This window comes from Nilaparvata lugens, chromosome 8, assembly GCF_014356525.2.
Source record: "Nilaparvata lugens isolate BPH chromosome 8, ASM1435652v1, whole genome shotgun sequence".
In the NCBI taxonomy this organism is placed as follows: domain Eukaryota; kingdom Metazoa; phylum Arthropoda; class Insecta; order Hemiptera; family Delphacidae; genus Nilaparvata; species Nilaparvata lugens.
Genome location: NC_052511.1, coordinates 49,204,935 through 49,232,126, shown reverse-complemented (window position 1 = coordinate 49,232,126; position 27,192 = coordinate 49,204,935). Strand labels below are relative to the sequence as shown.

Genomic DNA, 27,192 nt, shown 5'->3' with positions numbered 1-27,192 from the left:
TTTTATCAGATTTACAAAAATCATTTTTCTAACAGTTCTGCACTCTCTGGAAGGATATTTAAGTCATTTTCTCTCTTGCTGGTCACATTTTTATCATTCACCTATAATGCGATTCACGTTATAAAGTCAGCATTTGATTGCTATCCTTGTCTGTCATTAGACAGAGCAGATAGCTCTATCCTTTTCAAACTCTGCACTGTTGCCAGTATGTTTGAAGGCTATGAGGAGTTTAATAAACTACCAGAGTATTTGATCTCAATAATTTTGAACTGTGTTATCATCTCCTAAATTTGGAAGAAAGAATAACACTAGGACTGCCTCAGTATTTTATCTACCAATGTTTACGTATCAGTGTTTTTTGTTTCATAAAATTATGAAAATTCATCAATAAATCATGGAAATGTATATTTTCATGGTGAATATAATGTAGGCTATATTTTTTGAATATAATTATTGATCATTATTAACAATAATCAACATTATTAATATTATATAAGATACTGGGATATCTTGAACCACAACAATCTACTATAGAAGGCGGTGGTAAGAGAAACTTGGCAAATATGCAGTCCTATCATTTGCATTGACTTCATAACGTGCACCTCGTTATAGGAAATTTTTGTGAGCCAAATTTTCAATATATATCAGCTCAAATTTAACATTTTCTCACAATTTTTCAGCTTTCTTTTTTATGTAATCAAATCTTTTATTTTCAGCTAATTAAGTTCAAATATTTAGTGAAATGATAAGATATTTTCAATTAAAAACGTTTTATAGTCACCCAGGATTACTACCGTATATGAACTCTTTCTTATTTTATCTCATATTTTATGAATCTTCAGCTATTTATTCAATTCAAATCAATAAATAGAATTAAAACAGATAAATAATTCATACCTAGCTACATTTGGACTGTTGTATAAATTAGAATTGAGACCGTTTTGGGCTTATAAGCCTGTCGTACTTTTCTGTAAGTTGTGTCATTCTGAATAATTAAATAAATAAATGAATACCCACAATGAATAATACACCATTTGTGTTTTCTCTCTCATAATGGAAGACACCAATCTGTTATTATTAAAAATTGAATAATTGATTCTGTAATCAATAAGGAGTTGAATTATTTATATCATCATATCATAATAAATAAATAAGTTGTATGACTGGTTTCATAATCTATGAGAAGTCCAATAGGTTTTTCAAGCTTCAGTGTCTTATAAGAGTGTTTCAGTGTCTAAAGTTGGGTTTACACCAAAGTTGTTGTTAACAAAATGTTAATAACTTAATCCTTATAGATTCTATTAGATTGAACGGAACTTATCATACACATGATGAACATTTATGTTTTTGTCAAGTTCCGTTCTGTATCTAATAGAATCTATAAGGATTAAGTTATTAACATTTTGTTAATAACTTTGGTGTAAACGCAGCTTTAGTTATTTTCTATAATAGGCTAGTTTATGATTTTTAATGCCTAAAATAGGTTGGAAATATATATTGAGCTCTGTTTACACCAAAGTTGTTAACAAAATGTTTATTTCTCCGTCGTTATAGATTTTATTAGATTGAACATAACTTATCATACACATGATGAACATATGTGTTTGTCAAGTTCCGTTTGATTTAATAGAATCTATAAGGACGGAGAAATAAACATTTTGTTGACAACTTTGGTGTAAACACAGCTTAATATATATTTCCAACCTATTTTAGACATTAAAAACCATAAACTATCTAAACATAGAAAATATATAAAGTACCCTTCTATTTTTTTTTAAATTATTCTCTACTAGTTTCAAAATTTATGTTATTCTCAAGTGTTCTTTTGTCGCATCTGTATAATTCGAAAAATATTACAAGGATACAGATTATTTTTTATAATTGAACGTTTAATTGTCCCTATTTTAATTCTTTACCATAAATTAGTATTCATGTTTTAAAGTACGTTTATTTGCATTATTCTGTCAAAAATTATATAATGTTCTCCACTATATGCCATGCCATTTAATTGATCAATATGTTATGAATATTATCATTTTGTTTTCGAAGCAATTCGATTGATCTATATGTTTTGAATTATTATCTTTTTGTTATTTAATCAATTTTTGTGTGTTATGATATGATATTATTTGTTAATTTGTTTAGGCTACTTCATAAATGGAAGGAGTGTGAAGTGTTGACATTAAATAAGCTCCAAAATTTGTTTTTTCTAGTGAACTTAAAAAAATTCATCTGTAGAGAATTTTTGAAGAATTTTTCATAATTCATCTGAGACTATTTTTGAACTGACTGGTTCAGTTTAAATATTGCCATCTTGTAAATAATAGCTCAAATTCAATTATATAGGCTACTAATTTCACAAAATAATCGACTATCTAGTAGAGACTAAGTGCCAGTTGCACAAGAGCCGGTTAAATTCTAACTGTGATTAATTCCAGGAGAACCATTCAGAGAAGCCGTCTTTTCAAATACTCGTGGAATTAATCACGGTTACAATTTAACCGGCTTTTGTGCGACCGGGCCTGAGAATTCTAAATGAATACACAAAATAGTAACCATAGATTAAATGATTGTAAAAAGAGATATTGAAAGAGGATTATCGTGTAATACATTATCAATCTACAAGCTTACATCTGAAATACAAATTTCTAGGACTTGTGTTAAATGGAAGATTATTGGCAGGATTGAGTCGAAAAAAGAAATTATAAAAGAAGATCTATTAATGAAATATAAGTTGATTAAGAAAATATCAATAGTAGTCATTGAAAAAGAACTATCAATAAATATAATATTAATAATTGATTGAGAAAAATTGATACGGTAGTGTAGAAGAACCCTGTTACATTTTATTGACAATTTTCTGTCAAGCTACAGCAGTAAATTATTCCTACATTGACTAAAATGTCTCGAATTTATTTAATCTGTGAGTTGTTGTCTATTGGTATGAATTGTGCTAAATATTTCAATTTTCTTAACGGAAGTGGATTATGAGAATACTGTACTGAAAATTTTAAATACTTATTTCTATTGTAATAATAACAATTATTAGTGTTATAGAAATCAAATAACCAGATTGTCAAATGCAGCTTACAAATAAATATTCTTAAAGCTAATTAATATGGTATAACTTATATAGTAGCAAGCAATCTTTACAAAATTAAGGATGGAATTGGACATCTTAGAGTATAATTTCACTAATATATAATAACTTCTTTAACATTAATTTGTGAAAAGTGACAGATCTATTCAAAAAGTGTTAGAATGTTTCAAGGATAACTAATATTGGAAGCCTCCCAACATAAATGCCTCCTTTTTATGTTTATATTATTTTTCATATTTTTATCTTTTTCATGATAGGATATAACCTTATTGAGAGAATACAAATTTATTAAAGCTGTGTTTACACCAAAGTTATTAACAAAATGCTAATAACTTAATCCTTATAGATTCTACATAACTTATCATACACATGATGAACATATGTGTTAGTCAAGTTCCATTCAATCTGATAGAATCTATAAGAAATACGTTATTAACATTTTGTTAATAACTTTGGTGTAAACCCAGCTTAACAGCGTCATAAGTGACTATGATATTAAGTCATGTTTTGGAATACCCTACATGAACAAAATTTTTTCTAGACATAATTTTGTTCTGTCATAATTATGTCAACATCATCATTCTAAGACAGGGGAATGTATTTTAATGCATATAAGTTAAGCAGTAGGTTTCAGGTTTCGTTGTTCAAAAGCCTGTTAAGTTTTAACCGTGATCAAATGCCACGGGAGCCAATCAGAGAAGCCCTCTTTTCAAAAAAGGCTTCTCAAATTGGTTCTCGTGGTATTTTATTATGATTGAAATTTAACAGGCTTTAGTGCAACCGGGCCATAAAGTTCTAAAGTATTGTAACTTGAATAATTTGAAAATGCATATCAATTGAATGTTAGGTTTTCAAAAGCATCAAGTAATTCGACTCAAATAGGTCGATAACTTGGATAATCTAAAAATGCATCTCAATATTCTCAATTGAGAGGTTTTTAAAAGCATTGAATTAATTTGACTCGAATATTTAAAATGCTCATCTGGTGGAGTGAATTGACAATGAAAATGTGGCTAAAATAGTTGAACATTTTATGCTAAAATGTAATTTTTTTTGGAATCAGTTCCTTGTTATTGCAATACACCTCACAACACTTGGGGTCTCAAATATACAACACTCATATTTATATCACAGGAAAGCAATTGTTCATAAATTTAAAACATTGATAAAATATTTGAAATTCCCACAATAATTACTTAATAATTTCATTAGTTGAAATCCATGTTTAAAATTCGTTGTTAGTGAATATATAATTGGAGTTCTGATGAGAATTGACAAATCGATTGAAATGCTTTTCAACTTGAAATGTCTTGGACTTCAAGGGAATAATTTCAACTATAAATTTACATAAAGGTAATATCAGGACGTATCACTAACCCATTATGGTATAACATTTGTAAGTAGGGATTTTATTGTGCAGTTCTGGAATATTTTGAAATGAATTTTCAAATTCTGAAATTTAAAAAAATGAGTTTTTCAACTCGCATGAATCACCTTCCCCAGGTAATTTTTGTTGGTTTATCTTCCAACTCTTCCTTGAATCACAACTGTTTAAAGAAGTCCTCACACATATTTTATGTTTTATATGATATAAACATATATATTTGAACTTTTTTCCTATTTACCTTTTCATCTGTATAAATCTACAGATCTATGTTATCCTTCATTCACAACCATCAAGTTAAATACTTTCAGAAGCTCAGTGAATTTACTCTTATGACATCATCTTTCGAACTGAGCATCCTAAATTCTAATAAAGTTATGGAAATTCTGACATATTATCAGCAAGAATCTCTTTGTTATGATTACCCACTCAATCTATACCACCTAATAATAATTAGAAAAATCAATATTTTCAATTTGGAATTCCTTCACATTTTGAATGACCAAAAAATTTCAAGAGTTCTATCTTTTAAACAAATTGTTTCATGTAAATTCATGTTGATTCCATCATAGTCTCCAATAGAATCTTATCAGAGTCTTGAAATCTTCTTGTACTGTTCCACCACAGAGCGGAAGCATTGTCAATTATTTCTCACTGCCTGGGAGACAACTAACAGTCACACACCGTCTAATCAGAAGACAACACACTCTTCTACAAGTTGACAATTATTACTGTGTACAATCATAACTGTCAACTTTTATCTCTTGAATGTGCTGTTATTCTTAAATTATTTAATGGAATATGTCGATAGGTAGCCTAGATCTATCCCTCCATCTCAACTCCAGAAAGTAGCAAAACATTCCAAAATTCACATCTTTCACCGTAGTTTACAATAATTTTGAGGATTTTTCACTATCCATTGTAGTTGCAAGTAGATAGCAGTTCCCATCAATATACTGATTTAGCAATTCTAAACATTTCAAGTTCACCCATCATAATTAAATTGCCCCAGCATGATTCATCTACGGACATTGTAGCTTATATCGTTTTCTAGTTTATTAACCTCAACAACTCGTCGAATTAGAATCCTCTCGATTCCAATTAAAGTTTAATTAACTCTTATTCGTCCATGATTATTCTATGGTCATAGTCATATTACATATCACCCAATTGAATTGAGAATCTTGAAATTCTCATTTTTATTTCACTTCAAATTCCTCCAATCATAGCCTACTCTATGGTCATAGTCTTAACACTCAGGTCATTATCGTCATCACCTCATTAGAAAGAAAATCTTGAATTTTCCAATTTTTAATCCAAGTTTAACACCAAGTTAAGTCTTCCCATTTTTAATTCAAGTTTGAATTCCTCTACGCTCATTCTATGGGCATAGTCTGTCATTTCAGTTGATTACCAACATATCTCACTATTATTTAATTTAATTCACATTCATAATTTAATAGTAAATTATATTTACTTTTACATTTAATAAGTTGAATTTGATTCCACATTTGTCTGTCATCCTAACCACTCATTCATCCAGCAATTCCTGGTGAACAAAAGATTTCCCATTTAAAATTCAAGTTTTATTAGTCTACATTTCAAATTCCTTTATCCTTACGGTTATCCCAGTTAATCACCCACATCAAATAATTGTATTCACATCACCTCACCATTACTAGATTTAATTCTCATTTATGATTCAACGTTAGTTACATTTTAAATCGGATATTACCCTACCTGCCTATCCACTTATCCGATTGTAGACACTACCTTACCATACCTGGCAAACACAAGCTTAAATATTGCTCTAAGCTTACTCTACGGCCATATAGACTGTCATTCCAGTCTATTACCAACATAGCCAACAACAATTCAAGTCTATATCCACATTTTAAATCGTTTATCACCTACTTATCCTTCCGATTGTAATATTTAGTCCATAACAGTTCCCTTGTAAGTTGTAATTATTTGATATTTTTAATAAACGTTTACTTGTCTTAAAATAGAAATCAATTTGATTTGATTTGAATCGCATTCTAAATTGTCTATTACCCTTCTACATATCCCTCCGATACCTGGTAAATACTAGCTTAAATTATTACTTCAAGCTTATTCAATGATCATAGTCTGTAATTCCATATATTACCAATATCTCCTCATTGAATTCAAGTTTAGTTTCCACATTTCAATTTGTCTATTACTCTACCTACCCACCCCAGATTGATCGGGATGGGATTGATTGGGTGAATCCACCCTACCTACCACCTTACCACCCCAGTCTCTCTATCCACATCTTATTCGTTTAAGCTTATTTATGATCATAGTCTGTCATTCCAGTATATAACCAACATCACCTCAATACATGGGAATCTTCAACTGTACCACCTTTAATTTAATATAATTAAATTTTAAATCGTCTATCACTATCATCTCACCTACTTATCCATCCGATTAAAGTACTTAGTCGACAAGAATTTTTATCAACATCACCTCATTACATTGAGAATCTTCAACTGTACCACCTTTAATTTAAGTATAATTAAATTACAAATCGTCTATCATCTCACATATCCATCCGGTTGTAATACCTAGTCGACAGTAGTTCCCGTGTATCCGATCCAGGCGTCCCATCCGAAAGCGTCTCCTTGTTGAACCTATCCATCGCTCTGCACTCCTCCTCTCCCTTCTCCGAGAACTCCTCCTCCAGAATCCGCTCCAGATCTGAGCGCGGCGTGGAAGCGGATAGGGGAGGAGGGGATCGCAAAGTAGGACTGAAGTGCACAGGTGTCAGCCCCTCCATTTCCGGCTTGAAGGCGTCGAAAGGCTCCGCCACTTCCTTCCGCGGACTAGCTTCCCGTTTGGTTGTCATACAACCGGTTTCCACGTCGCGTACTAACCGATGACCGGATTTGGAGCGGGTGAGCTGACGGGAGACATACTCCGTCAAGTCTTCCTCTTCCTTCTGCGCGATAATCTTGTTCAAGATTATCAAAAACACACCAATTGCCAACGCTGTCACCCCTGCAATCACCAACTCATTGAACCAAGTCCCTTTCGGGGGTTTGCCCCACTCGTTTTTATCCTCAGGGATCAACCCCGAACCCACCAAAAAACTCCCCAAAACCAAAAAAACCACCCCAACGTGTAACATCCCATACTGGACACAACCTTATCCTGGGGAACGACATGCTGATGGCGTCTCCGTTGATTCCCGTGACTTGAGTGGCCGATGATCCAAGCTGCCGATACTGTTCCGTGGGCTGGCACATGATGAGCGCGACTCGCCGAGTCCGCTCTCGGTCGACTGCGAACTGAATCGTCGGTCGCGCGCGCGTTTTTGCTCCTCACGACGTTTGCGCTGTCGCTTGATAGCGAGCGCTGAATGGAGGCCCATTGAATGCATTCTGAAAAACCAAAACAAATAGGTTTTAGTACCCTGGAATTTAGTAAAAACCATAGAGAAACGATATCATAAGTCTATATCTATTCATTTATACAATAAGTACATTATCAAAATGATATGAGAGGAAAAGTAAGGTAACCTTGTGCTATTCCTCTCACAAATTTAGATAACACATAGTCAAAAATAGGTTAAATTGGCCAACCTCAATGTACCTTTTTGAGATTTCCACTGAAGATAGACTGACAATTTTTTTTAAATGAAAGAATGCATCTTTATCTTTAATCTGATGAAAGGAATTTACTCTAAAATCATTTTTTCTCTGAATACAATTTTTTAGAAAAATTGCATGCGATTCCTGAGAAAAATAGTTATTTGTGCAACTAGTGCGCAAAGTGACAGTTTGCTGCACTGAAAGAAACGTTTACGCACGAGCCGTAGGCGAGTGCAGAATGATGGTTTCTTGAGTGCAGCAAACGAACTTTGCTCACGTATTTCACATTAATTTTTTCCTACAGTTACCATTGAATATGAAAAGTGGGTAATTATGGGTAAAATTCCCTGAAATCCATCAAATGTTTTCTGTGTAATTTTATTATCAATAAAAACCTATATTTATTTAAAATTGAATAATAATAATTGAATTATAATGATTAGAAATTCAATTGAAAAATTTATCTGACTGCCTGAAGGGGGTTTATCTTATGTAAGCATTGAAATGACTATAATCAAGGCACATAATGGCAAGGCAACGCTGTTCTCCACTGCCATTATAACGTGGGTCTTACTATGAGTATTACCAATTAATTTTGATTTTGCTGCACTAGTGCTCCATATAACCTACTAACTATTTTGCATTGTCATGCTGCAAATCTGGAGTACGCAAAGTACTCACTTTGCGCACTAGTACGGAAAAGTGAAGTCTCTTTGCGGCCTGCAATCAGTGCAGAATGTCACTTTTCAAGGTATCTGTAGGAAAAATATATTTTCCATATAAATGTTCCTTTTTTGAGACTTCTGTTAAAAATAGAGCTTTGAAATTATGCAGACATGTACAATAGGCATGACTCTAAAAAGTGATGGAGGCGATTTATCATATTTTCAATATTGACGATAAATACATTGAAATAATTGGAAAAAATACATTTGTCTAAAAAATGTATTTAGAGAAAAAATGATTCTAGAGTAAATTCCTTCCATCAGATTGAAGATAAAGATGCATTCTTTCATTTAAAAAAAATTGTCAGTCTATCTTCAGTGGAAATCTCAAAAAGGTACATTGAAGTTGGCCAATTTAACATTGGTGGTATAGGCCCTTCCGACTCCCCTTAATCTCCTTTTTCTTTTCCTTCTCCAGTATCATAGAGAAAATATAGTTAGATGAGATATCTCATGGTATATAGGTCGTTTACGTTCCAAATTTCAAGCAGATGTTTTGTTATCTCAAGCCGATTACTGTCAACTACTGTCGATTATCCCTGTTTTGACTAGGTGGGAGTGTGGCAACAGTACACTATGAGTAGAGAGAATATGGGCCCGTTTCCGAGCTCGTGATTTAGCTGAGTCCTAGACTTTAAACAGCTGGAGTTAGAAAATTGGTTTCCGAAACGGGGCGTAGTCGCAGTCATTGTCATAGTCACGTTTAAATTAAATTTCGAAAAACTAGAGAATTGAACACAAAATAAAATAAAGAGAAAATAGTGTAAAGTTTCAGCTTTTTTGAATTATTTAGAAATGTCTAATTTCGTCAAAGAAAAATGTTTCAAATTATAGAAATGGGAAAATAAAAACTACGACTACTGTCATAAAAGCTGCGACTAAAAGCTGCCCCGTTTTGGAAAGCCAATTTTCTGACTCCAGCTGTTTAAAGTCTAGGACTAAGCTAAATCCCGAGCTCGGGAAACCGGCCCTATATAGTCCTATAGTGAGGTCCACGTTATAATGACAGTATTTGATCAACTTGGGTTTTGCTATATTTGTCTATCATTCGACAAAGCCGTGGTACTATCATTTTCTAGGTCCACAACAATGCCAAGTATGTTTTTGACAGTGTAGAAATATAATTAATCAATGCAGAGAATCGGCATCGCTATTCTCCTATCTTTATCCACTGTCATTATAACGTGGACCTCACTATAGTATTTGGTCACTGTAAGTATGAGAGACTACCAGCGTCACATAGCTTCACCAAAAACAACTACAGTACTTGGACTATCAGCTTGAGTTAACAGTGAAATTTGAAACATGAACGTCCTGTATACCATGGGATGAGATATCTTCTTATGCTATATTTCCTCTATGGTATTAGTTTGAAGAAGAAAAACATTGATTTGAAAAAAAGAGAAATATTTTATTGTTGATAGAAGAGTCCTTGCATTGATTACAAGAGTGTAAGTTATCTCAGGAGTGTTCTCCTATAGTGAGGTCCACGTTATAATGACAGTATTTGATCAACTTTGGTTTTGATATGCTTGTCTATCATTCGACAAGCCGCACTATCCTTTCAAGGTCCACAACGATGCCAATTATGTTTTGACAGTGTAGGAATATATTAATCAATTCAGAGAATCGGCATCGCTATTTTTCTATCTTTATTCACTGCCATTATAACGTGGACCTCACTATATTCTCAAGTGAGGAATATCTAATGCCTGCGCCACGCTCTCGTCAAGTCGCTTGCCACAAGCACGCAATGCTTGACGAAAGTGTGGATGAGATATACTCTTGTAGATGCTCGGCTCGCCATCGCCACTCGCCTACGCTCGTCTTGTCTCGATAAAAATTGGAGTGATGGCAAGCGGCAAGTGAAGGCGAGCGCTGGAATAGTAGGCATCCACACTCTCACGCTTGTCGTCATGTGTACGCACTTGGCAAGAGTGTGGCACTGGCATTACAAAATCTATTTCCCAAATAGGAACACTTATCATTATCCAATAATGATATAAGCTAAAATAAAAATTCTAGTATCCTTTTTGAAATATTTAAAATAGGGTACTAAGATTTTTATTTTTTTCTATTTCTATAAAATGTAGCCCTATACAGAAAAGAGATAAATGATATAAACTGAGTTTGTTAGAAAGAAACACAATGATAATTGAAATAATATACAGAGTGATTCAAAAACACACTAAGGCTTTGAGAGCATTTTTTAATATTAATTGAATGAATAGACAGACTATAATAGTGATCGATAATATTATTGTTCCTATTATAATAGTCATAATATTATGATATTGGACATAAAAGTGACTCTCTTAAGGACAAAATATCAAGTGATCACTATTTTTATACGGTTTCAGCCTTTGTTTAACAATTTAACTAGATTCTTGCAATGTTAGATTGAAACTAGATTCTTGTTCTTGATACATTTATGAGAGTGAGCGTTATATAACCCATTATGAGATTCAGCGTTATAAAACCCATTCCAGTTCAGATTTATAATGAGAGTGATTATTTTATATATCACTGATTCTAGCCTTCAAATCAAAGTGATTATAACAATTCTTTCAGTCGTCAAATAAAAATAATCTTGTTTCTTTTTGGAAATAAATTTAGTTCAATCATATGAATAGTCACGATTATCTTGAGTCAATTAAAGCTGGGGTTTACACCAAAGTTATTGAAAAAATGTTAATAACTTAATCCTTATGGAATCTATCAGATTGAATGGAACTTGACGAACACATATGTTCATCATGTGTATGATAAGATATGTTCAATCTAATAGAATCTAAAAATTAACATTTTGTTATTAACTTTGGTGTAAACGCAGCTTTATTCTCATCAATGACAGTTGCTTCAATTGTATAGGCCTATATCATTGAATCATATTATTCACCATTTAATTTACTATTGTTAGAAATAACATATCACTTTTGAACAAATCATCTTTAACTTCACTTCTCAAAAACAATCGAGTTTATCTTGAGGTAGGCTACATAATGAACCTACTTACATGAATATTCACCCACATAAGGATAAATAGGAACTTAAGAACGATTCATTGATAACAGTTATAGGTATCTCAAGATAACCCTATTTCCTAATCAAACTAACTTAACTATGATGTTGTGATAAAATATTTTGAAAAAAGGGTACTGAGATTTTTATTTTCTATATATTTAACTCAAGTAAACTTAATAAATAAGAAGCTCAACTTACTTGAATGATTATGATGCAAAGTCCTTCGAACAAGAAAGTAATCCAACGCTGACTAAATTTCACTGAAGGCGTCCCTCAGTCAGTCTGAATGCTCACATTTAAAACACTGGTTTTTGAAATGTCACATTTCACCAGCTCTTGATCAATTAAAGGCTATTCACACAATTTTCAGCCATTTCTCCTGAATTGTTCGTCACTTTCTAAAAACGGAGAAATTGAGGTGAAGTGTGAGTCATAACAGAATTACCTCAATACGGGGAAATGGGGAAAATTTTAAGGTGAGTAATAACAGAATTACCTCAATTCGGGGAAATAGGGAAAATTGAAAGGTGAGTAATAACAGAATTACCTCAATATGGGGAAATAAGAAAAATTTTTGGGTGAGTCATAACAGAATTACCTCGATACCAGAAAATAAGCGAAATTTCAGGGAGAGTCATAACAGAATTACCTCAATACGGCAAAATATGGAAAATTGAAGGATGATCTATATTCGGAACAGAATTACCTCAATATGGGGAAATAGGGAAAATTGTAGGGTGAGTCATAGATATATTCACCTCAAAAGGGAAAAATAAGGAGAATTATTAGATGTGTCATAAGCCCATAACATAGAGAAAAGATAGCATAAGAAGATATCCAATGGAATAGGTCATTTATGATCCAAATTGCGAGCCGATTCCTTGTAAACTCAAGCCATTTACTGTCGACCACTGTCTATTATAATTACTGTTTTGTTGGCACTGTATATTAAGAGACTATCAGTGTCACATAGCTTCACGAAAAATAACTTATAGGACTATATTATAGAGTTAATAGTGTAAGTTGGAACATAAACACCCTATACCATGGGATATTTTCTTGTACTATCTTTTCTCCATGGTCATAACAAAATTGCCTCGGCTTGAATAATCGTCTTAAATAATAGTTTAATTATTAATTTAAGTTTAATAGTAATTATTAATTAAAATTCCCTCGATCCTTATCAATGTTGGTTCATTTTTATAGTGATATATTCATGTTATGAAGTCAGTAGAATTGATACGGGAACATTGTTGCCATTTTTCGCTTTCCACAGCCTTCTTACCGACTTCGTATACAGCTGTGATTCAAGTCTAATCTTAGCTAGATAGTACTTCGATTTCTTCCTTCCTGTTATTTTACTTTCAAATATTTTGATCTTGACCTCTCCTGTCAAATCATTTTCTTCCTCTGTTTTCTGTTTTAGTTTCTTTATTAGTTTCTTCCTTAGTTTCTTTATTTTTGTGTTCACTGGTTTTCAAATTGTATATTCTCTCATTCTTTTCCATATTATCCGAATGGTTCTGTTAGTTACCAAGTTTCTCTTAATTTGTTGTTGTTTAACGGTTCTCATGACCATATTTGGAATACTTGGGCGTGTCTAGTCGCTCGGCCAATGGCAGTAGAGCTCAACGTTCATTATTTGACAGCTGATAGCCAATCGTAGGGCTTCACTCACACTATACCATATTCTGCTGCTTAATGTTCAGTAGATTAATAATGATGTAATGAATGAAAGTATTCTATAAAGTTGTTCAAATAAATGAGTCGTTTCGACAATATCAAATAGTTTTCATTTAATGAAGATGATGAAATCTTTATGAACAATGTAAATATAAATCAAAATACAGTAATAATGGAATCTTCCTTCAATGTATCTTCTATCTTTCGATCTCAACGCATCTTCTGATGATAAATGGATAATTGTAATAATTTATTTCTATAAGAATATAAAGGTAGAATGATAAGAAGATATTTGTGATTCATTCAAGGATTTAGAGAAAGAGATTGAGGAAGAAGGACAGTGCGGGAGAGGAGGAAAGGTAGAGAAGTATAGTAGAACGAGAAATTTTGCTTTGTTAAAAGATGATTGAAATTAGGATTTTTATTAACCTTGAAAGTACTAAACTGTATTATCAAAATGAAATGACTAGATCATGACATGGCTGAATGATCCTAACTTATAAGAGAAAATAGTAGAGAAAGAAAATTTTAGTCATGTTTATCTATAGCATGGTTTACAGGTCATGGAAGAATTCGAATGAGTTGCATGTTCTACATAAATTAGTGGACTACTTGTGAGAATGGGAGAATTAGATAGAATTTCAAATACAGAAGTTAGAAAATGATAGAATATAGGCTAATGTATGTAAGAAGAAGTGATAGAGAGAGAGGGATAATGAATAATAAGATCGATTAGTAGACTATGACTATCATGTCGAGAAGTGAACGATTACATCATGGAAGAGAGAAATGTAGTTGAAAGCTGTGGGTACAGTGAAGTTGAAAGCTAGAAAAAGAGAAATGATCGAGAAGAGAAAGGTTAGTGAGAGAAAAGCGTGGAGAGAGAGAGAGAGAGAGAGAAAGAGCGAGAAGAATTTGATGAGGAAAAAATAGCAAAAAAAACAACAACAAGAGAAAGAAGATGGAGAAGAAGAGGAAGAGGAAGAAGAAGAGGGACAAGAAGAGAAGAAGAAGAAGAGAGGAAGAAGAAGAGGGACAAGAGAAGAAGAAGAAGAAGAAGAAGAAGAAGAAGAAGAAGAAGAAAAGAAGGGGGAGAAGAAGAAGAAGAAAAGAAGGGGGAGAAGAAGAGAAGAAGTGGAAGAAGAAAAAGGAGAGAAGAACAAGAAGTTGAAGCTCCTGTTATAACAGCATAATAGCGAAGAAAGAAATTTATATTGAATGAAAAAGACTAAGAAATTATAAAAAAAGAAAGAAAGAAATTCTTTACGAATGTGAATAGAAAATGCATACACGACGTCACCAACTACAGTATTCTCAAAGCATGCAAGCTTTGCATACAAATTATTGGTTGAGTAGGTGAAAGAAAAATATAGGGAGAAGTAGTTGACAAAGAAGTGGGGGGAGGTGGAAGGAGTGGTGAAGGAGGGAAGAGAGTGATGATGATGATGATGATGATGATGATGATGATGATGATGATGATGATGATGATGATGATGATGATGATGATGGAGATGAAGAAGAAGAAGAAGAAGTAAAAAAAAGAAGAAGAAGAATGAGAAGAAGAAGAAGAAGAAGAAGAGAAGAAAAGAAGAAGAAGAAGAAGAAGAAGAAGAAGAAGAAGAAGAAGAAGAAGACTATATTGAGAAGTAGTGGGGAAATAGCGAGTAATTTTCATGTCTCGAACAGTAATAAGACTAGTATTGAGCTGTATATGAAGAAATTTAGCAATTTGGAAAGGAATGCATGAACTGTGAATAACTAGAATTTCAAAGCATGCCAACGGGTTGTTCTGTGGAAGGAACAAGTGTGTTGGGGGAAGAAGGAATGTGTTGGGAGAATAAATTAAAAGAAAATCGGTTAAAGGAGGAAGAGGAAAGGAGGAAGAAAGGAGAAAGAAATAATCCAGTAAGAGGAAAAAGTCAGGTATTGTTGAAAGGAAAGTGGGAACGAAAGCAAAGTCTAGAGGGGATGTGGTAAATAGACTGAAAGAGGATAGGGGAGAGAGATTAGATTATATTGGACGAGTGTGGTGGTAGAAAAAGGAATGTGTTGAGAGAATAAGTAATGAAGGATGACATTAGATTGAGGAAATGAGGAGTAGAAGTGGCAAATAAGAGGAGGTAGTCAAAAGAAATCAGGAATTAATAGAAGTTAAGTGGAAATAAAATCAAAGTCAAGGAGGGACTGAAAAGAAATCAGGAATTAATAGAAGTTAAGTGGAAATAGAATCAAAGTCAAGGAGGGACTCAAAAGAGATCAGAATTAATAGAAGTTAAGTGGAAATAGAATCGAATTCAAGGAGGGACTGAAAATAAATCAGGAATTAATAGAAGTTAAGTGGACATGGAATCAAAGTCAAGGAGGGACTCAGAAGAAATCAGGAATTAATAGAAGTTAAGTGGACATGGAATCAAAGTCAAGGAGGGACTCAAAAGAAATCAGGATTTAATAGAAGTTAAGTAGAAATGGAATCTAAGTTAAGGAGGGACTCATAGAAATCAGGAATTAAGTTAAATGGAAACAGAAGCAAAGTCTAAGAGGAATGTGATAAATAAACAGAGAGAGGACACGTGAGTGAGAGAAAGTGAGTGAATGAGAGATTGATTATATTCCTTTATTAAGGCATAGTTAGGACTTCAGATCCTCTCTGCCAAACAACCCTTTACCATGAAAAAATTACATTGGGAAAAAATCCTGAAGAAGGAGAGATGAGAGAGAGAAACAGGAGAAGAGAGGGATAACAAGAGATAGGAGAGAGAAAGAGAAAGTGAAAGATTTAGGTGAGGAGGAAGTGACATAGTGGGAAAGTAAGAAAGAAGAAAATAGTGGAAAGGGTGTCAAGAGAGACGAGTGAGTTAGAAAGAGATAAAGAGGAATAGAGAGAGAGAGAGAGAGAGAGAGAGAGAGAGAGAGAGAGAGAGAGAGAGAGAGAGAGAGAGGAGAGGAGAGAGAGAGAGAGAAAATGAGAGAGATAGAAAGGAGCCAGTAATTGTGGTAAAGAGAGAATGAGAGAGAAGAAAAAATAATGATAAGGGAATCAAGAGAGACGAGAGAGTTTGAGAGTGAGAAAGTCAGCAATGGAGTGGAAGAGTAACATGAAGAGAGAGAGCAAGTAGAAGGTATTTGATATTTATTCAATTTGTCTTACATTGCCAGGTTTGACAAGATCTATGGCAAACACTTATAAAATTAAACAAAACGAACAAAAAATAACACTTCTAAATTTAAATACAATACATAGTGAAAATGAAAATCTGGTGTGGCGCACTCACACAACTTTCCTTGCCGTTATGAAAATTGATCACCTGACGCTAGTGTACCCGCGCATCTCAAGTCTACTATTCAAAGATTTGAGCCAGCTGGTGACAGGGAAATAACGCTGGAGACACACATCAGGTCTGCTATCTCTTCATAGTGAATGATTCAATAGAATCAACAATAATTTGCAATTGAATAATCACATTTTCTCGAATTTAAAGCTTATTCTCAATTTTAGGTGAAAATGTTACTGAACATTAATTGTAGAGATTTTCATGCTCAATCTGCTCCACTAGACTTTTTTTGTTTCAATTGTATCTGAAGCCTGATAATTGGGTATCTATCTGCATTGATGGGCGGAGCTCCTGAAATTTTTACAGATATGATTGGGACTTGTGGCAGTTGATAGAGCTTATCGATGACTATTTTAGGTATGAATTTGATCAAAATCGTTGGAGCCGTTTTCGAGAAAATCACGAAAAACCCTGTTTTTGACAACATTTTCGCCATTTTAGCCGCCATCTTGAATTGCATTTGATCGAAATTGTTCGTGTCGAATCCTTATAGTGAAAGGACCTTAAGTTCCAAATTTCAAGTCATTCCGTTAATTGGGAGATGAGATATCGTGTACACAGACGCACATACACTCATACAACACACACACACACACACACACACACACACACACACACCACACACACACACACACACCACACACACCCACATACAGACCAATACCCAAAACCAGTTTTTTGACTCAGGGACCTTGAAACGTATAGAAATTTAGAAATTGGGGTACCTAATTATTTTGGAAAGCAATACTTTCCTTACCTATGGTAATAGGACAAGGAAAGTAAAAATATTAGTGGAAATTAATACAATTGATGAAAATAATCTAGGCTAATTTATTGGATGGGCAGAATTCACAGGGAAGTGGAAATTTGAAAGGTACAAGTGGGAGGATTTTAAGGCTTGGTGAGGGGTAAAGATGTAGAATATGGAGGATTATGGATATAAAGGAACCCTGATTTTCGGTGGGGATCTACCACTCTAGCACCTTGGGTTGTTGGGAAGAGAGAGAGAGAGAGAGAGAGAGAGAGAGAGAGAGCGAGAGAGAGAGAGTGTAAGAGAAAGAAAAAGTGAGAGAGGAAAAGGGAGTGGTGAGGGAGTCAAGAGAGACGAGAAAGCTTGAGAGAGAGAGAGAGTGAGTCATCAGGACGGAAGGGTGGTGAGGAAGAGAAGGAATAAGAGAGAGAAGAGCAAGTAGAAGAGGGAGTGAGTGAGGGTGGAGAAGGGAGTGGAGAGGGAGTCAAGAGAGACTAATGAGTGAGAGTGAGTAAGAGAGAGAAAGAGAGGGAGAAGAAAATGTCTGAGTTAGAATAGAAAAGTTGATAAAAGAAACAACATGCAAATTGCAAATAGCCGACCTTCACCTGTATTGTATGCACTAAAAATAAATAAAAAGTATATCCGAATGCTAACAACTGTTTGGAATTACATTCCTTACAAGAAGTAGCACAATCCACCCCACCCACATACATTCTCTATATAGTGAAGTCCACGTTATAATGGCATTAGTATTTGATCTACATTGGGGTTGCTATGTTTGTCTTTCATTCTACGAAGCAGATACCACTATCCTTCTCTAGCACCACAACTTTGCCAGATCGCTTTCAACAATGTACAAATATAATTAATATTGATGAATATTCAATTTCAATTATGAAATTGTATTATATAATCATTGATAAGTATTTTTTCGTGACGAATAAAATATAACTGATCATTGAATCATGAATGAACAATGTAGAAATATAATAAACTAGTAGTTCTATGAACAGTAGACCTCACGCAGTATTCTCATCCACAATTACCTGATTGAAACTATAGACCTTATGGAAATACAGCAATAGACTGGCTTCTCCACACATCTGTGTAATCACTTGTCAGCTGATTTATGATGATTAATTCTATAGTATGATTTTTACTCTATATTGGCGTATGAAGGAGGCTCCTTTATCCTTTTATATTATCCTTGAAATGCAAAATTTCCAAAAACCTTGTATAAACGTAGACGCGCAATTAAAAAAGGAACATACCTGTCAAATTTCATGAAAATCTATTACCGTGTTTCGCCGTAAATGCGCATTATATAAACATATAGCCTAAACATATAAATATATAAACATAAAATATGAACATTTAAACATTCAAACATTTGAACATTAAGAGAAATGCCAAAGCGTCGACTTGAATCTTAGACCTCACTTCGCTCGGTCAATTAATTATCAACAGAATATTCGTACTTAAATTATGAAATATTGTATTATACAGAGTGACTCATATGTATGGGAACTTTAAGGCTGTGCAAAGGGTAAAAATTAACATTATACTGGTGATATTTTTATAAGTTTTTAGATTTGAATATCATCAAGCTATCAAAATTGAAAAGATTTCTCAGGGAAACATTTTTTTTCCGATCATTACTTTTTGAGATAAGAGCGCCTAAAGTTTACATTTTTGGGACAGAAATTTCAAATTCGATTAGAGATTAATCAATGTGATTTAGAGGATAAATGTTTCATGGTATTAGTGATTGATTAAAACAAAATTTGTTGGAAATATGAATTTTTGAGAAAGTTATTCATTTTACCAAAAATAACTCAACTGAAAGTTATTTTTGGTCATTTTTAGTAAATTGAATAACTTTCTGGAAAATTGATATTTCCGAAAATTTTTTGTTTTATTCAATTGAAAGTACCATGGATAATTTATTCTTCAAATCTCATTGATTATTCTCTTACCGGATTTGAAATGTTCTGTCCCAAAAATTTAAACTTTAGGCGCTCATATCTCAGAAAGTAATGATCGGAAAAAAATGTTTACCTGAGAAAACTTTTTCATTTCAATAGCTTGATGATATACAAATCGAAAAACTTTGAAAAATATCACCAGTAGAGAGTTTATTTTCAGCCTTTGCACAGCCTTAAAAAGTTAAAGAGTGTGACTGTAACTTTCAGGAAAAGTTATTGGTCAAATACTCTACCTTTTGACGTACAACTGGATTTCAACACCTCATAGGCTAAGTGGGTGACTTAGGGTTTGTAAGACGAATATTTTGAACGTAGACACCCATTGTATGGTACAACATTTTAAAGGTATTATCAAAACAAGAAAGATGGCATCAATAAAAAAGTTCTATGATACTTGTATCCAAAATGGCGGCTGATTGAAGTTTTAGTTTTTAAAGAAATGAGGGGTTGCAACTCAAATATTTTAAACGTGAACACCCATTGTGTGGTACATCATTTTAAATTCCTTCTCAAAACTAGAAAGATGAAATCAATTGACATGATCTATGATACTTTCATCCAAAATGGCGGCTGATTGAAGTTTGAGTTCGTAAAGAAATAAATGATAAATTTTAATCAACCGCCATTTTGGATAAAAGTATCATAGAACATTTTCATTAATGTCATCTTTCTTGTTTTAAAAAGGCCTTTAAAATGATGTATCACAAAATGGGTGTTCACATTTAAAATATTCGAGTTACAACCCCTCATTTCTTTAAAAACTAAGACTTCGATCAGCCGCCATTTTTGATACAAGTATCATATAACATTTTTGTAGATGCCAAATTTCTTGGTTCAAAAAGGCTTTTGAAATGATGTACCACACAATGGGTGTTTACATTTAAAATATTCGAGTTACAACCCCCAAGTCACCCCCTTATGAGGGGTTAAAATTTAGTTGTTCGTCAAAATGTATTTGATCAATAACTTATTCTGGAAGTTACAGTATTTTATCTACAACAGTCTCCAACTTATTGAGGGTTCCCATACATATGACTCTCTCTGTATAAGCATAGAGAAACAATAGCATAAGTAGATATCCCATGGGCGTTTATGTCGCAACTTTTACTGTTGTCTCAAGCCGATTACTGTCGATTGTTGTCGATTTTTACTGTTTTGACTGGGTAAGATTGTATGAGCGGTACAATATGAGAGACTACCATCGTCATAAAGCTTCACGGGAAAGAACTACGCGTATTTTATGTAAGGGATTTGATGTAAATCTCACTTTAGGTGTCTCTCCTTCCCCTGCATACCCTTTTAGGTGCCTTTCAGACCACTCCACAGTCTCCTAAGCCCTTCTGGTGTTTCTCTCAACCCTTTTGGAGTCTCTCATATCCCTTCAGGGTCCCCCAGACCCCCGGGGTCCTCGAAACCCCACCTTCTGTCTCCGATAAGGTCAACACTCCATAAGTGCGCTCTTGACAGAGAGTCAGGGACTGTGACTTAGCTTGCACTTCATTGAGAAGTGCACTTCATTCGAAAAGTATTGCACTTCATTGTGGCTTCCTTCCCGTGTACTTATTGACTGCGTATATATGTTTGGGAAAGAGACTTTGAGAAGGATACTTCGAAAATCTCAATATTATTCAAGATATGTACGTAAAATTTACCACAACACACATTTTTATCCTATTATATTAATCGAGAAATTTCTGTATATATTTTATACAGAAAATATATCTGGTTATTGGTTATTTTTATATCTGGCTATTCATATGGTTGAATGAAAAAGACTAAGAAATTGTCAAAAACCACAGATTTATTGATACTTAGAAAGACCGGTTTTGGTTATTACACCATTGTCAATCTCTATCTATTTATCTATTTATTTATATTTTTCACAAAGAAACACTGATTGGGAGAGAAAAACTGAGGATATTCCTTGTACTATTTCTCACCCAAATTAAGATAACATTTTAAAAGTCCAAATAAGATTATGATTTCACTTTACTAAAATTTAACTCATTTCATTCAATCTCTGATATGCATTTGATTATCATCTAGGTTTATCAGAGATTGACAATGGTGTAATAACCGAAACCAGTCTTTCTAAGTATCAATAAATCTGTGGTTTTTGACAATTTCTTAGTCTTTTTCATTCAATATGAATAATTACCACAATATCAACTTCTCAACTACACTAAAATGTATATGGTTATTTATGTTCAACGGATCTCGAAAACGGCTCTAACGATTTTCACGAAATTTGGAACATAGTAAGTTTATGATATAAAACTTCGATTGCACTAGATCTCATCCCTGGGAAAACTTGCTGAAGGACATAAAAAGGATAATCCATCCTTGGAGATGATAATTTCGTTGTCTGTCGATAACAGAAGATGCGTGTGCCTGTATGGGAGATCAGCTGTATAATTATATTATTAATCAGCTTACCGTATCTCTCGAGAAATAATATATTATGATTTAGAAATTTTAATAGACTTGATAAAAATAATCTGATTTGTTGACAAGACATGGTAAATAAATTAGAGTATAATATTATAATTTTCAAAGTTAATCATTATTTTACAGTTTTAAGTGTTTAGTGAGTGTTTTTTTGTTATTCAATTTGGTTTGCAAACAATATAAATAGAACTTTTCTGCTTTCAAAAATGTTTGGACTGAAAATTTGACCTGAATTCAAGTATATGGAACATAACTTACTTTTTGGAATATTAGTGTATAAATCAAAACTCGGGGAAGAATCAGTTTCGGGCTGTGCCTGTCAGTCCTTCCCCAATCATTTTAAAGAATTGAGTTCTGTTTATCAATAAATAAATAACGAGTGAAGCTCGGTGCCCCGATATTCATTTGTTATACACATATCTTGTAATAGACTTGCGGCTTGCACGTTATGTGATCATTGATTTGTAACATAGGTGAATTCTCAGGTAATTTCTGATAACTACATTTCAAATAGGTATGTGATTCTATGTGCCGGTTGCACAACAGTCGGTCAAATTTTAATCGTGATTAATTCCACGAGAGCCAATCAGAAAAGCCGTCTTATCAAGAAGGCCTTCTCTGGTTAGTTCTCGTGAAACTAATCACGGTTAAAATTTAACCGGCTGTTGTTTAACCGGGCCTATATGTGTTATTCGCCAGTTTGATAAGTATGCAAGGCATATTGAGCATGATTTGATTATATTTTTATGAAAAATATATAAAAATTGAGTAGAGACGCTTATATAAGAAGAGTCAATGTAATAATATTTAAAAGTCGTTGAGAGTGTGAGAACGGCACAGTATGACAGACTACCAGCGTCACATAGCGTCACCAAAAACAACTACTAGGACTATCGGCTTGAGTTAACACTGTTAACACGTTAACAGTGACATTTGAAACATAAACGCCCTATACCGTGGCTTATAACCATGAATGATACACAGTATCACCACACATGATACTGTATCATATTAACTTGATACACCATGGCATATCTTCTTGTGCCATCTTTTCTCTATGGTATTATACTAAAAATAAATTATGAGTGAAAATAAATAAAGCCATGTACACACTGAACAAATGTTCGACAAACATGTTTGTTGAAACAGTTTGGTCAAATTTTATTATGCTTGACAAACAATGTTTGCCCGAGGCCAGTGTCGACGCATCACCAAACAAAATATTTGTAAGTGGGGAGAACAGGTTTTATGTTTCACAGCAAACACTGAAATTGTTTGGAAAACAGTAATTTTTTGTTTGACAAACAATGATTTTCAAAACTTTTGAAAATGTTTGTCCCTGAGCCCCTCAACAAACATGTTTGCCGAAGATGTATGTCGAACATTTGTACAGTGTGGACACGGCTTAAGAGCGATTGGGCGGCGAAGCCCGCCTCCCAGCCGGAGGGCGAGTCTGGAATGTATAGTTGAATATTAATTTCATATGGATTAGTTCATTCAGGACTCAGAACTCAGAAAGGTCAACAGCTCTACAAGCTGATGTAATTTGTAGGAGTATAGAAAGGGGTGATCATAAGGAGTGAAAATAGGAAATCGAAATATGAAGATAATAGAAATGCGAATGATGCAAATAATCGAGCTCAATATGGAAGAGAATTGGCTGACATGTGACAAATGTGAGTAATTTTGAATCGTTGAACGATTCCGATAACAATCAGTCATCCATGTCATGCACAGATACAAGCTAAATTTTGTCAATTATTTATCGACAGTCATAAGATGAGTATTGGAAAAATTCAGGATTTGAAATTGATAAATTCAGGATTAGAGAATGGAATTGAAATTCAATAGACTGTACTGAGCACAAATATTATGTTGAGGAATTTGAAAGAGATGTATTCAAAAGTTTGTTTATATTGAAAGTTGTGATATCAGAGAAAAATTTTGATATTTCAGAGCTTAATTTTGGAAATACTTGAGAACTTACAAAGCCAGTTTCGAATGCCAATTGAGAATAGAGACTGAAGTATTAATGTTGATGTGTTCAAACATTTTCCAATGTGGTGAACCGATCAAATATTATGAGGACTTAGAAGTTTTCAATCATGCAGAACTCAAAATTTCATCATTTCAGAGCTTAATTTTGGAAATACTTGAGAACTAACGAAGCTTGCTTCGAATGCCAATTGAGATAGAGACTGAAGTATTTATGTTGATGTGTTCATACATTTTCCAATGTGAACCGATCAAATCATTATGAGGACTAAGAAGTTTTCAATCCTGCAGAACTCAAGCGGTACAGAGCTCTTCATTCTAAATTTGTAACTCTCATGACAGAAACTATATCTTACATGAGCTTCCAGATGGAGATTGAGGTAATCCCATTATACTTGATATATGTATTTTACAATCTAACATAAATCTAATCCTTCGCAACATGTGGGGTCAAGCATTCACTAGACAATTCTTTCTTCAAAATTGAGATACTTTTTATAAAAGGAATTAAACTCTAAAGGTTATTACTTTCCTTGCCCTATAAACATAGGTAAGGAAAGTATTGCTTTCCGAAAATAATTAAGGTACCCCAATTTCCAAATTTCTATACGTTTCAAGGTCCCCTGAGTCCAAAAAATGGTTCTTGGGTATTGTGTGTGTGTGTGTGTATGAGTGTATGAGCGTCTGTGTACACGATATCTCATCTCCCAATTAACAGAATGACTTGAAATTTGGAACTTAAGGTCCTTACAATATAAGGATCCGACACGAACAATTTTGATCAAATGCAGTTCAAGATGGCTGCTAAAATAGCGAAAATGTTGTCAAAGAACAAGGGGTTTTCTCGATTTTCTCGAAAACGGCTCCAACGATTTTGATCAAATTTAATACCTAATATAGTCATTAATGAGCTGTATAAACTGCTACAAGTCCCATATCTGTAAAAATTTCAGGAGCTCCGCCTCATCTATGCGAAGTTTGATTTTAGATCCCCAATTATATTAGGAATTTGTATTGGGCTTCAGATACAATTTAAACAAAAAAAAAACAAGTGGAATAGATTGAGCATGAGAATCTCTACTATTAATGCTCAGTAACATTTTCACCTAAAATTGAAAATAAACTTAACATTCGAGAAAATTTGATTATTCAATAATTGCAAACTGTTGGCAACTGTTGATTCTATTAAATCATTCACTATGAAGAGATAGCATACTTCATGTGCCTCCAGCGTTATTGTCCTGTCACCAGCTGGCTCAGATCTTTGAATAGTAGACTTGAGATCAATTTTCTTAACGGCAAGGAAAGTTGTGTGAGTGTGCCACACCAGATTTTTAAGTTTCTATTCTCAAATAAAGATTGTGGCTATTATGTTATGTCCGATTACTATTCAACAGTCTACCATAAGCTGAACTCTACAGAACAGCGAGGTAATTCGTCCACTTCTTAATTATTTTTTGGAATTGTAAACTTTTATAAAATGAACTTCATTATACAGATCGTAGATATTCAAATCCCAGATAAAAATTGAGCCAATTCTGTTGTACTCCATAACTATTTCACAATCTACCATAAGTTGAACCCTGCAGAACCTGTGACGTCACCCATTCACCAAACAATTCTTTCTTCAAAATTTGTAACTTCTATAGAATAAACTCAATCCTACAGATCATAATGATTCAATCATCTAATATATATTAAGGCAATTCTGTTATATTTCATAACTATTTCACAATCTAACATAAGCTGAGCCTTACAGAACTTGTGAGGTCATCTTTTTAGATCACAGTAATTCTCTTTTGGAATTTTGAACTTTTTTAAAAGAGAAGGATCATTTCTCATTTTGAATCTTAGATGAATATGAGACAATAATGTTATGTTTCATAACTATTTCACAATCTACCATAAGCTGAACCCTACAGAGCTTGTGAGGTCATCTATTCACTTCACAATAATAAATTATTCTTTGTTAGAATTTTGAACTTTTTTAAAAGAAACTGGATCATTTCTCATTCTGAATCTAAGATGAATATTGAGGCAATAATGTTATGCACAATAACTATTTCATAATCTACCATAAGTTCAATTCTACAGAACTTGTGAGGTCATCTATTCACTTCAGAATAATAAATTATTCTTTGTTAGAATTTTGAACTTTTTTAAAAGAATCTGGATCATTTCTCATTCTGAATCTATGATGAATATTGAGGTAATTCTGTTATATTTGATAACTATTTCACAAATACCATAAGCTGTACCCTACAGACTGTGAGGTAATCCATCTACTCCACAATGAATCTTTGTTGATATTTTCAACTTTGAAAAAAACAAGATCTCTTATTTGCAGCAAAAATAAAGATTGAGGCAGCCCTGTTAAAGTTTTTGATAAAACTTTCACAATTTACCATCCAACACCACCCTGCAGAACTCCTTGGGCTGCATGGAAACCCTCCCACACACAAAACCACTCTTGGCACAAACTAGATTCACTAAAACCTCCGGGAAAACTCAATTAAAACATCACATTTCCACCAATTTTCCACAATTTTCACCGCCGTAAACCATGAAAAACCCCAGTGACGTTGCTCACTTATTGGAAATTTCTAATGTTTATCAACAATGGTGCAGAAAAGGTTAACGCTAGAGCACCTTTTTGGGGTGCGCAGTACCAATACAGCTAAATATCCCCACCCTGACCCACTGGTATTGATCGGGGGCGGTTACCCTGAATTTCCCCTCCATTTTTCCCTTTTCCCCAGCGTTTTCTCCCTCTTGCCCGCCAGGAAATTCCCTCCGGTTTTCATAATTCAATTAACTAAGTTGTGTGTACAGTGTGTTGAATTCTCTTCATTTAATAAATTATTATTATGGTGCTCAGTGCATTAGAGTGAGGTCCACGTTGTAATGGCAGTGTTTTATTAACATTAGTGTTGATATCCTTGTCTATCATTCGACAAAACAGGTGACGCTATCCTTTTCTACCTCCCTCCAACCTTGCAGACCATTTTTCAACAATGTATAAATATGATAAATCAACAATATATTCAATTACACTCATAACAATTGATAATTCAATCATTAAAAAATATATTCCTTGGCAAATAAAATACAATAATCGATTATTTAAAACAAGAATGAACAGTTG

At 33.5% G+C, this 27,192-nt stretch overlaps 1 pseudogene; it reads right to left on the bottom strand.

Moving 5' to 3' along the window:
• Nucleotides 1-6,655: 6,655 nt before the first annotated feature.
• On the bottom strand, nt 6,656-26,705 carry LOC120352776 (annotated as a pseudogene).
• Between the last annotated feature and the right edge of the window lie 487 nt (nt 26,706-27,192).